The following is a 13,079-nucleotide window of genomic DNA, read 5'->3' as shown; positions in this document are numbered from 1 at the left end:
GACAAGAGCTGGTTTTGTAGCTAGCTAAACCACCATATCCAAAAATAAGTGTTCCAAATTTTCTCTATTTTCTCCAACTTATTTTTTTTTAAATGTAGAATGGGGGCAACTAGGTGGCGCAGTAGATAGAGCACCGGCCCTGGATTCAGGAGGATCTGAGTTCAAATCCAGCCTCAGACACATAAACACTTACTAGCTGTGTGACCCTGGGCAAGTCACTTAACCCCATCACCTAGGCCAAAAAATAAAAATTAAAAAAAATGTAGAATGACAACCGTGATGATTATAATGGGGTTCTTACTCCTACAGAGTTGAAAGGACCTGGTCCTTGCATGTTATACATCCCACTACAAAGCTGGCTATTGAAAAATGACACTATATGGTACATAGTGAGCTAGGACTTTCAACTTCATTCTGTTACACAAGACCTCCTCATAACATTCCCACCCTATCTTATTACTCAAATGTCAGGCACTTAAATATATCCATTAAATCTAGCTGCTTACTTTCAGCTTGCTTTTAAATGGAGGTACATGCCAGTCAGTTAGAACGGGTCAGTGAAGAACAAAATTGCTCCAGAGTAAAAGAAAACTGAGAAGTAAACTTCAATCAGAAGTCCTGTGCTAAGTCCTGACTGACACTTGCTGACTGCAAGCCTAGGGGAGGGGTTAAATCATTTGTGCTTCCTTAGCTTCAATTTCTTTATGAAAAGGCAACCAGAACACTTATACTACCTTATAGAGTTACCTGAAGAAAACTTTCTGTAAATGTGAAAACGCTATGTAAATGTGAGTTACTGTTAACCGAGTCTTGGGCCCGAGCCCTTTTGGCTGGGGTGAGGACAACCAAGAGTATCAGTATCTGAAAGGGGACCTCCGAAGCAAAGGGGTGAGTAGCATGTTAGTGATCATGGAGGTGGGGCAGAACCTTTTGATGATGATGTCCAAGAGGTATCCCAGGAGAAGAGAAGCTGATGGTGGCTGGGGCAGGAACTGATTCCTGAGCTGCCTTCGGGACCTTTGTCTCCCTGAGAAGGCTCTTGTCCCTGGCACAGATTGGGGACCTGGGGATGATTAAAATCAAAGTAAGTCTAGAACAATGTAGCAAAAACATTACCATTCAGCCAAAACCTCAGAATATTTAATTATACCCCAGTGATACAGGACAGGAGAAAGTGGGACTTGGTCATTTCTATAAATTTTTGGTTAAATATAAATTAAAAAGAGGTAAATGGTCAAAGAAAATGAGTAAGCATTTTTCAAAAGAAGAATTGCAAACTATCAACTACAAAAGATGGTCCAGTAAATAGAATGCTAAACTTGGAATTGGGAAGACCTGAGTTAAAATACAGACTTAGACACTTACTACCTATATAAACTAGCAAGTCATTTAAGCTCTATCACCTCAATTTCCTCATCGGTAAAATCAGCATAACAATAGCAACTACCCCCTAAGGTTGTTGTAAGGATAAAATGAGATAATATTTGTAAAGCACTTTGAAAACCTTAAAGTGTTAAATAAATACTAGTTATTATTATTACCAAGTCAATAAAAATAAATGCAAATTAAAACAACTCTAAGGTTTCTTCAGACCTCTCAAAATGGGAAAAGACAATAAAAGAAGGAAACAATCAATTTTGGGAAGGCTGGGGATGACTAGCACGCTCATATGCCATTGGTGGAATTGTGATTTGGTCCAAACTTTCTGGAAAACAATTTGTCATATATAAAAGTCACTAAATTAGTGATATCCTTTGACCTACTGCTGAGTATATACTGCAATGAGGTCAAAGACAGAGGCAAAGAACCCATATACACCAAAATACTTATAGAAGCACTTTGTAAGGTAACAAAGAACTAGAAATAATGTATGTACCAATCAACTGGGGGAAATGGCTGAACAAACGAATGTAAGGGAATGTTACTGTACCCAGACAAATATGAGAAATTTATAGAAACATGCAAGACTTATATGAACTGATACAGAACAGAGCAAGAAAAATCAAGAGATATACAATAGTGTGTATTGGCTACAATAACGCAAACAAAAGCAACAAGTTTAGCAGTCAAATTGCTTAATTGTAAAGTCCAATCTCAGGCCTGGGGAAATGATGAAATATATCTCCTTCTCAATGGAAAAGTAAAAAGGCCATGTTTAGGAAGTCAGATTCTATCATTGGGTTGATTAGTTTTGCTTAAACTTTTTTTTTCCTTTTACAAGTGATGGCTCAAGAGTAGGGGGTTGGGTTTATGGGGAAATAACTAATAAAAACTTTTTTCACAATAGTATTTTTTTTTAAATTGCTTAGGGCAGGGGAATTTACCAAAATTTCCATAAAATCCCTAGACTCCTTCAGCCAAGTAAGGAAAGAATAAGGCAGAGGGAAGGAACAGAGAAGAAGCAGCCCTTGCTTGGTCCTTCCCCTCCCCAACATTAATTGTCTAGGAAACCACAGTGGGGAGGAAGGCACAGGGAATGGGAGCAATGTCCAGGGGGAGGGAAAAGGTGGAAAGGTGGGGGTAAGGACCCTGGAGATTGAGGGCACCTTAAGCCATTGGAACCTCGGCTCAGCCCTGTGGTAGTTCTTGTGGCTGGTGGGCTGCAGATCCTGGGCTGGGGCCAGACCAGTCACAGGCAAGAGGCGTTAACACTGAAATCCAAAGGCTGCACACATCGACCCTAAGGTCACCTGCTGCTCCTGTGAGGCTTCCCAGCCTTCCCCCGTCCATCTAAGCCTACACAAGGTCAGATCAGAAGATCAGGAGCTAGAAGAGGCTCCGAAGTCATCCGGTCCAAACTTGTCACTTCACAGATGGGGAAACTGGGGTCCTCGGAGGGGAAGTAACTTGCCCCAAGTCCAATCACAGCGAGAAAAAAAGTTGCTCCGGTTTTCATTCCATCCCTAGAGACCTGGGTCATACCCTGGAGATAGGGGGGTGGGGAGGCTCCGGGCTGGCTGCGAAAGCGCGGGTACCAACACCAGGCTTTGTGGCTCGGTATCCGGGTGGACAAGTCTGACTTGGATTGAGGCCTCCAGCCCGGGCTCGCCTCGAGGCCATTGCAGCCGATCCACCCGGACGCCCCGAGCTCCTGGCCCCCAAACCCCTGCGCGGGCTCCGTCCCCAGTCCGCAGAGGGGAGAGCAGAGGTTACGAGGCCCCAGCTCAGCCAGCGCGGCCCCCGGAGTCCCGAGCCCGCTCACCTTCCGGACTCTGGGACGTGTCCACCTGCTAGAAGCATCCTAGCCCTCCCGCCCCGCAGCGTCTCCCAGGATGCTCTAAATGCTCGGAGGACTCGAGCATCGCTGCCAGGCAGAGCGAGGGCTAGGGCCACGGAGGGCAGGAAGGAGGAGAGAGGGACAAATGGGGGGAGATCCGGCAGAGAAGTACAAAGAGGAGGAAAGAAGAGAGGAGGGGCGCGAATGAAGGTATACAGGGGAAACCATCTCTGTCCTTACCCTTCTCCACTAGGCTAAAGAATGAGGTCCCCTGCCCCATCACACATTCAGGGACTTCTGCTCTCGCGTTCCTTCCTACTCTGCTCTCTTGGAATGCTGCAGTAGTCACACACTCCCTTACTTACCAAACATAAAATTATTGGAGGGGATGTGAGGACTCCAAGAAAAGATAAATTCTTTGAGGACAAGGACTATTTTATTTTTGTCTTTGTATATCTGGTACCCAGCACATAGTAGGTATTTTATAATTGCTTTCTGACCGGCCTATTGAAAAGGAAACCTTGTATCCACACCTTTCATACTTGAATTCTGGCTTTGTTTGCACCAGGTTTAGTACCAGAAACTATAATTGTTTAATAAAATCTTGTTTATTGATAGATACAAAGCAAACTTGCACAAGGTCTGAGCCATTAGTATTCATTTACTAACTCCCTACTGTGTGCAGAACAGTGCCAGTTTGCTAGGAGAGACACTAAATTCAGGTAACATCTCATCCTACCCAGACAGAATTTATGGTCCAGTAAGGAGGTAAAATACACACCAGTCCCCTTCCTAATTCCTTTATCAGAGGAGCATAGGAAAACCAGCTATTAAAAGCCTACCGCCCTGTGACCTATGAATTTAATAAACTTGAAATGTAATCCTTATTCTTACCCCAGCCAAGTCCAATGAACTTTTCAGTTCTTATCTTCCTTGATTGGAGATGATTAAATATTTACTCTTGGAAACTTGTGTTTATATTAACTTCAATAACAGTTTTCTCTTTGGTCTTGAATATCTGCACTTCAACCAACCACCTGACAATGCTTAAATTACTTCTTCCTCTAGTTGATACCACTCCACCAAGTTTCAGGAATCAATGAACAGTCACTGTAAGTCACCTATCAGGACTGGTTTCATACCTCAGCTTGTAATCTCATCCCATAATACTTCCCCTTTATAGTCTGTACCACTCACCTCATACCACTATCCCTCCCCTCCAGGGAACTGAAGAGAAAACAGTAGGTGTCAAAAGAATACTTTGGACCCTGGAATTCTCAAGGTTCCTACTCCTTAGTCTACATAAAGATGTAGATGCAGTTTGTTTGGAGAGAAAAGGAGAGGAAGTCATCAGTCAACCAACCAACCATCCTTTACTATGTGCCTACTATGAATTTACTTCCAAAGAAAGCACTGTGCTTGGAAGTGAGCAAAAGGGAAGTGGGAGGGGGGGAAGAGTCTATATAATAGAGACATTACTGACTTGGGAATCAAGAGACATGGACTCTAGTAATACCATATCTAATTCTTCTCTAATACTGCAACATTACATAAGCCAATTTTATTTTCTGGGCTTTGTTTTTTTTTTCTCACCTGTAAAATTAGGAGGTTAAATTAAATGATCCTTTAAGTTTTATTGTGATGATTCTATGCTTTCTCTTTTTATTTCTATTTCCTACTAATATCTAACTATTGGCTTTCCCTCTATCTCAGCTCTAGTGCCTCTTCCTCTGCACTCACATATACACTGTTCATCTACTGTTCAATTACTACCAGTAGGTAGCAGTATGTAGCTACATACCTGTAACATGACATACCTAACTTCTGACACTCTCTGAAGCCAAAATATTTCATAGCCTAATATATCAATCACCATTTGGAAATCCCCAATACATGAAATCAAAGATGTTATGATCTTAAACAATTCAAAGTCACTCTTTCAAGATGTCCCCACCACTAGCATTCCTATAAGAGGGCATAAGATGAAATACCGGATGAAACTTGTTGGAAGAGAATTTGGCTTGCTCTACCCAATTTATATCACATTCGTTTGCAGAACAAGATTGTAGTTTAGATGCACCTTTCTATTTCATCATCCCAGGAGTTTTCTGGTGGGGCATCACACAGGGTTGTTAAGAAGAGAGATATCTTTTTTTTTTTTTTTGGCAATTGGGGTTAAGTGACTTGCCCAGGGTCACACAGCTAGTAAGTGTCATGTGTTTGGTCTGAGGCCAGATTTGAACTCAGGTCCTCCTGACTTCAGGGCTGGTGCTCTATCCATTGAGCCCCCTAGCTGCCCCAAGAAGACAGATATCTTAAAGAGCTTCTGAGGAACCACTGAGTTGAATTATCTAATAATCACATATCATATGTATGTTATACCGGGCTATACAAATTGCTTTAGGAGCTTATAATTTACCATAAGAGTCTGACAGAAAATGGACTTTCTAACTTCACCTTTTCCAGAACCCATGGCATTCTAAATTTAGTTGGGTGTAATTTCTTTGGCACTGAATGGAAAGTGACAATGGGTAAAGTGTTTCCTTTGTATATTACATTCAAATAGTTCCTCTGCAGTATGTATTTTCAGATGTTGGATAAGGTTGGACCTCCTACTGAAGGCTTTTCTAAACTCATTACTTTCATATTGCTTCTCCCCAGTATGAACGCTTTGATATTTATTAAGGGATGACTTTTTATTGAAAGCTTTCTCACATTCATTACATCTATAAGGTTTATTTCCATTAGGATTCTCTTATGTTCATGAAAGCTTGACCTGAAGTTGAAAGTTTTTCAATACTCATTACATACCTAAGGTCTCCCTCTACTATGAATTCTTTCATGCTGGATAAGGATAGAACTCTGACTGAAAGAGCTTCCACATTTATTACATTCATATGGCTTTTCTCTAGTATGAATTCTCTGCTGTTAACTAAGGACTGATTTTCTGCCCAAAGCATTCCCATATTCATGGCATTTAAATGGTTTCTCTCCCATACAAATTCTCTGATGTCTAATAAGTCATGAATACTGACTGAATTTTTTCACATTCATTAGGTTTCTCTCCAGTATGACTTTCTGATGCTGAGTTAAACCTGTAAAATGTGTGAAGGTTTACATTCAAAAAGTTTCTAATCACTATGAATTCTGTAATGTTCAATAAGGCCTAATCATTGTTTAATATTTTCCCACATTCATTACTCTAAGATCTGGAATTCCTCTGGCTGGGGAACCCTTCACCTCCCCCATAACTGTGGGGTGTTCTTTTGATACCAAAGGGAGAAGCCAAGTGTCTCCAAACTGATTACAGTTAATATTTTAATCAATCATTATCACTACTTATAAAACAGGGGTGATTGTTGCTCTGGGGCAGCAGCCAGACAGACACAAAGAATCCCCAGAATCTTCGTGGTAATTATAGAAAACAGACAAAGGGAGGAGAAGCTATAGAGTGTATCACTACTGATGGGTGGATATTTTTTATTTTCTGCTTAGTAATGAGCTTGGGAGTTAAGCCAATGTTATGCCCAAACATAAGTTTGTGTATTGATCATGTCCCAATCACATATAGGTCACAATATCCTTGTATGACTTTCATAGGTCATAGTATCTTACATTTTGGTTCAGTCTCTAAATTAGGATTCAGTATCTAAGTTATGATTATGATTTCTAACAGGTCACCATGTTTGAGTTTCCACGCTTCACAGATTTGAAATTTTTATGGCTTTTCACTTATTACTGTATTTTATGGCTTTTCCCCAATTCCTCAATCCCCACAATTACATGCATTAGATTTCTCTCCAGTATTTTTGCTGAATAATCAGAGGACAGAATAGAGGCTTTCCCATATTTGTCACAAATGAATTCTCTTATTTTGGGTAAGATATGAATGATGATTGAAGGTGTTTTAACATTCATTACACTCAAAAGTTTTCTCCCCTGAAATTTGAAACCAAAAGGTTTCCCTTATTTATTACTCTCACTGTACTTTTTTTTTCTAATATAAACTTTCTGATATTGAGCAAAAGTTGAATGCTGAGCAAAATTCTGACCATAAGAATCATAATTATGAACTTTTTTCTCTTGTAGAAAAGGTGAAATTGTAACAAGCTTTGTGCTCCAACTAAAGGATTTATGAAAGCTATTGTATTTATTTCTCTGGTTGTCTTCTTATGGAAGACAACTTCTACTTACTGGGAAATTGTCTGCTGTGAAATGGAATGGCTATTTTTCTCTGAGGTTTCTTATCTGGCTTTCCAAAACGTCTAAATGTTCACAGGCTTTTCCAAATTCTAAGACCTATGGATCTTCCCTGGGGGGGTGTCTTTCTGATACCTTTCCATATAATTTCTTAATTAATTTATTGCATTAGAGTAAATGGTCACTCAGTGTTTTCTTAAAATTTGGAACAAAAAATAGAGTGCCACCTCTTGCTGGGAAAAAGTTTTCTCACATTTCTCCATATTTATCACATTCGTTATTCTTATAGCACAACAATATTCTATTACATTCATGTTGCACATACATGCCTTTATAAAATATAAAATTTGTCAATGAATTCTGTGTGTACACATCAGTATCCTTAGAGTTCCCCCTTTTCTCATTAGTATTCTATTTGTCTTCAGAATTTTAACCCTGACAGCTTCCCTTCTTTCCTGGATTGATTGCTTCTGAAAAATATTAGACTATGGGATTCTAGTTATCTTTTATATGAATCTGCTTTTTTTCCCAATACCAAATATTTTTTCCCAATACCAAAGTGCATCTCAGATTCTAGTTGTTTGTGGGACTTATAAATAGGTCCCATAGTCACTGTTGTCGAGCACAGGAACCTGGGCTCTTTCTACTGGAGTCTAAAAGGAGGTGGCAGTAAAGTTATTGGTGGCATGCCCTGCATGGCACATGTTACATCAGGTCTCTCCTTCAGGATGCCTAATTGTTTCAGCTAGTCTGGCTTTCCAAGTGTAACGTAAGGAAGTGTTTCCTAACAATTACAGTTGTCTGTAGAACGGTTTGCCTTAAGAAGGTAATAAAACTTCCAGAGGATTTAAAGCAAAAGCTGCATGACCCTTTATCAAATATACAGCAGGATTCTTTTTCAGATAAAGTTTGATTTACACAATCTTTGATATCTCTTCCAATGCTGAAATCCAATGGTTATATAATATACTACCTGCAAAAATTTTTGTTGTTGGGAATTATTTTCCTTACATTAGGGTGAAACCTTTACTCCTAGTTCTGCTCTCTAGGGCCTGGTAAAATAAGTACAACTTCTCATCCATGTAAAAATCCTTCAAATATTTGAAAACAACTATTATCTCTCCCAATTGTCTTTGCCAAGCTAAAGCATTCTAATTTCTTCAACTGATCCTTAAGTTGTATAGTCTTCCCCTCACCAACCTGGTCACCAGCACCTGGATATTTCCCCTAAAATGTGGCACTGAACACTGAACCCAATAACTCCAAATGTAGTCTGATCAGGACAGGATTCAGCATGACAATCACTTCTCTGAATCTGGACACTATGCTTCTTAAGGGAGTTAAATGGTGAGTTGGTTTTTCACTTTCCCTAAACCTCCCAAATATTTTTAACTTTAGCTGTTGTCTAGTCATGCCTGTACCATTGTGTATTTGTGGAATGGCTATTTTTGAACTTAAGTATAGAGTTTTACATTTGTACTTCTATACTCCAACAGATTCATTAGTGATTTCATCCATCCAGGAATTCCCTCCAATGGTGCAGATTACAAACCATCCATACTTTCTCGCAGTTTGATTCTTGTCCATGTCCTCCCATAAATTCTCCAAATGGTGCCTACCCAATCTGCTGGAGATAGAGGACAGAGGGAGAGGTGTCCTCATGATCTCTTGACATTGCTATAGCCTATTTACACTCATCATACATCTTTCCATTGCTCTCCGAGTGACATGCTGTTTTAATTTTTTGGAGAATGTAGTATTTTCATAGTCATATTGCAACACCAGAGATCAGAGGAACATTGATTTAAAAGATGGTATTTTGTTTCATAGCTTGACACAACAAAAATAACACTGATTTGCAGTCAGAAATATAGGATTTGAATCTTGGATTTACTAATTATTACTTGTAAGACTTTGGGTAAGTTACTTAATCTATAGGCCTCAGTTTCCCCATCTGTAAAATTAGGATTTTCAACTAAGGTCCTTTCTGGTTCTAGATCGATGAACCTACGAATGCACTATGTATTTTACTAGGTACGGTTCAGCTCACTATCATCCCACTGTTCAATTCTTGTCACAGATCATTGTCCATTTGCAGTCAGCTCAAGATTATATGTATGTTTGTACATACACACATATATGTATGTGTATATATGTGTGCATGTATGTATATATGTATGTATACACAGAGAGATACTACATCCAAATACGTATCACAGATTATAAAATAGGCATTCTGCATCCACCTGGCTCTTCCTGTGTGGACAGTTAGGCTGACCTCTTGAGTCATTCTGTACCTCACTCATGAATTTCTACAAAGTTCTGGGTTTGATGGAACATCTAGAGGACTTCACTACTTAAAAATAATCTTTACTGCATTTGGACTCTGCATGGGCTGTCCTCCACCTAAGCGGTCACCTTTGGTAACCAGGTGCCTCCTAGTTTTCTACCTTATTTGATATTATTAGAGGGTTGTGGAACAAGGTAATCATTGTTCCTATCAAGGAATCTCAGACAAAATTGAAATATATGTAGAAGACATTTGCTGAAGAAGAGCCTTTTAAAGCTGCATTTTGCTCTACCAAGTCAAATTTTTAAAAAATAGACAACAAACAATATGTAGAGTAAGATCAGAGTGAGATTCTCTATAATTTTCAGTCAAGAGGGTGACTCTAAAAATGTGTTTTGGTATATTGTTTGTGATAGCCTGATGGTTTCCTTGTTTTATTTTCATTAAGAATAACCTAAATAAAAACTTTTTTGCACAAACAAAACCAAAGCAACCAAGATTAGAAGGAAAGCAGAAAGTTGGGAAAAATTTTTTTTTACAGCAAATGTCTTTGATAAAGGCCTCATTTCTCAAATATATAGAGAACGGAGTCAAACTTATATGAATACAATTAGTAAATGATCAAAGTATATGAACAGGCAATTTTCAGATGAAGAAATCAAAGCCACCTATAGTCATATGAAAAATTCTCTAAATTACTATTAATTAGAGAAATAAAAATTAAAACAACTCTGAGGTGCCACCTCACACCTATCAGATTGGCTAATATGACAGAAAAGGAAAATGACAAACATTGGAAGGGATGTGGGAAAATTTAAACACTAATAACTATTGGTGGAGTTGTGAACTGATCCAACCATTTTAGAGAGTAATTTGGAACTCTGCCCAAAGAGCTATAAAATTGTGAATACCCTTTGATCCACCAATAGCACTATTAGGTCTGTGTTCCAAAGAGATAAAAAAGGGGGGAGAAAGACTTATTTCTACAAAAAACATTTGAAGAACTCTTTTAGTGGTGGCAAAGAATTATAAATTGAGGGGCTATCAAGTGAGGAATGACTGAACAAATTGTAGTATATGATTGTAATGGAATACTATTGTGCTATAAGAAATGGTGAGCAGGATGATTTTAGAAAAACCTGGCAAGACTTACATGAACTGATGCAAAATGAAGTGAGCAGAACAAAGAGAACATTGTACATAGTAACAGCAATACTGTACAATGATCAACTGGGAATGACTTAGCTAATCTCAGCAATACAATAACCCATAACTCCAAAAGACTCATGATGAAAAATGCTAACCAACTTCAAAGAAGCAACTGATGGAGTCTGAATGCAGATCGAAGCACACTATTTTTCACTTTCCTTTTTTGTGTTTTTTTTTTCTTGGTCTGTGTTTTCTTTCACAACACGAGTGACAAGGAAATACCCTTTGCATGATTGTACATGTATAACCTATATCAAATTGCTTACCATCTCAGGGAGGGGGGAGGGAAAGGGAAGGAGGGAAGACAAAAATTTGGAACTGATTTTTTTAAAACTAGGTGTTATAATTGTTTTTACATGTAATTGGGAATAAAACAATTATTTTTTTAAAAAAAGAATACCCTAAGCATATTTGCAAATTATTATCTTTTAGATGGTTGAGAAAGTAGGTATATAAGCCAATAGTTATTGATATCTTCTTGACTTCCTTTTTTTGGAATTTTTCTTTTTTGCATTTTCCTTCTTTGTTTTATGAGTTATAATTGCCAAAGAATTCTTGAGACTTTCAATATGTAGCCAGTCTTATACAGTCTTTACACTGAAACTACATTTTACATTTATCCGTTATACTTTGTTATTAGATTTGATTCACTGTTCTTTCTTTGAGATATCCTAGAATGTGTTATTTTATTTTAGCTCCTGGAGAAAAGCCTTAATAGAAAACTTAAGCAATTAGGAGGGAACATAGATGTTTCCACAATTGGAAGGAACTTTAAAGATCATTTACAGCAAGGCTTTCATTTTACAGATGAGAAACAGAGGCTCAGAGAGATTAAATGAGTTGGCTAAGAACACACCAGCAACTGAGTGGCAGAACCAGTATCCAACATAGTTCCTCTGGCTCCTGATTCAGCACTCTTTCCATTATGTCAAGCTGCTTCTCCATGAGGAAGAATTTCCATAAGGAAATATAAAACTGAAACAGTAACTAAGCCTTTCATTCCTTTCAATAAAATTGAGTACCTATATGATGGGTTTTGAGATTTTTATTCATAGCACTAGCTCTGGAAAGGGAGAGATCTAGTTTATCCTAATTTTTCATATGAGGAAACTGGAACATGGAGAGGTGAAATAATTTAAGCTACTAGGAAAAGGTGGGTGGGAGAGACACTTTGCTTTTTATATTGATAGGATCAGGGAACTAGCAAACTATAAATTGGCAAAGAAGATATAAGACTGAAAAATAGCCAATGTTGTGAGTACTGTGGAAAGAGGCAAAGTAATGCATTATTGTGTAATTGTGAATTGGTCCATCTGTTCTGGAAAACAATTGTAAATTATGTAAGAAAAATCACTTTTCATACCCTTTGATCCAGTAATCTCACTACTAGATGGTCACAAACTTCAATGAATCCAGGGAGAGGTCAGAATGTTTAGGGTTCTCAGGTACATAACTCATGAAGGCCAAAGGAAGAAACATATATATACATATATATATATATACACACACACACACACACATATATAAAATAAACACATACATATATATACAAACATATATTAAAATATTTATAGCAGCATTTTTTGTGGTAAAAGTGGAAAGATCTATATAAACTGATGCAGAGTGAAAAAAGTAGAGCCAATAAACAATAAAGTCTCTCTGAAGAACTGTGGAATTGATTGAGACATGCGAGACACTGGCACAGGTCCTCCCAGCATGGCATCCCAGCATCAAAGAAGGTGCTGTGCTCTATGAGCAAAGCAAAATTTCAGTAGCTCAAAAGAAATGTGAGATGTCAAAATTTAGAGACATCTCCTTCCAAAATGATAATACAGACTACTTGTGCCTGACCTGTGGTGGAGCCTTACAAGCTCCTATTGGTTTGATTAGCCGCTCTTGGACTCACTGTACCTTGACCCTAATATAAAGATATCATTTTGGTCCTCTTCTACAACAAAGGACAGCAACCATACATAGTAACTACAACATGTTAATGGAAAAACCTACACACCAAAAAAATCAAAAGTAAACATAAAATTGTAAAGATCAAGCAGGACTCAATTGAAAAGATATGAAAGGATACTCCAATCCACCCTTTCATGGAGGTGGGAGGTCCACAAGTATTACATGTTGCACATGTTTTTGGACTTTTTCAATGTATTG

The sequence above is a fragment of the Vombatus ursinus genome, unplaced genomic scaffold (genome assembly GCF_900497805.2).
Source record: "Vombatus ursinus unplaced genomic scaffold, bare-nosed wombat genome assembly UNPS02014173.1, whole genome shotgun sequence".
Taxonomy (NCBI): Eukaryota; Metazoa; Chordata; class Mammalia; order Diprotodontia; family Vombatidae; genus Vombatus; species Vombatus ursinus.
Note: the sequence above shows the minus strand (reverse complement) of the source record.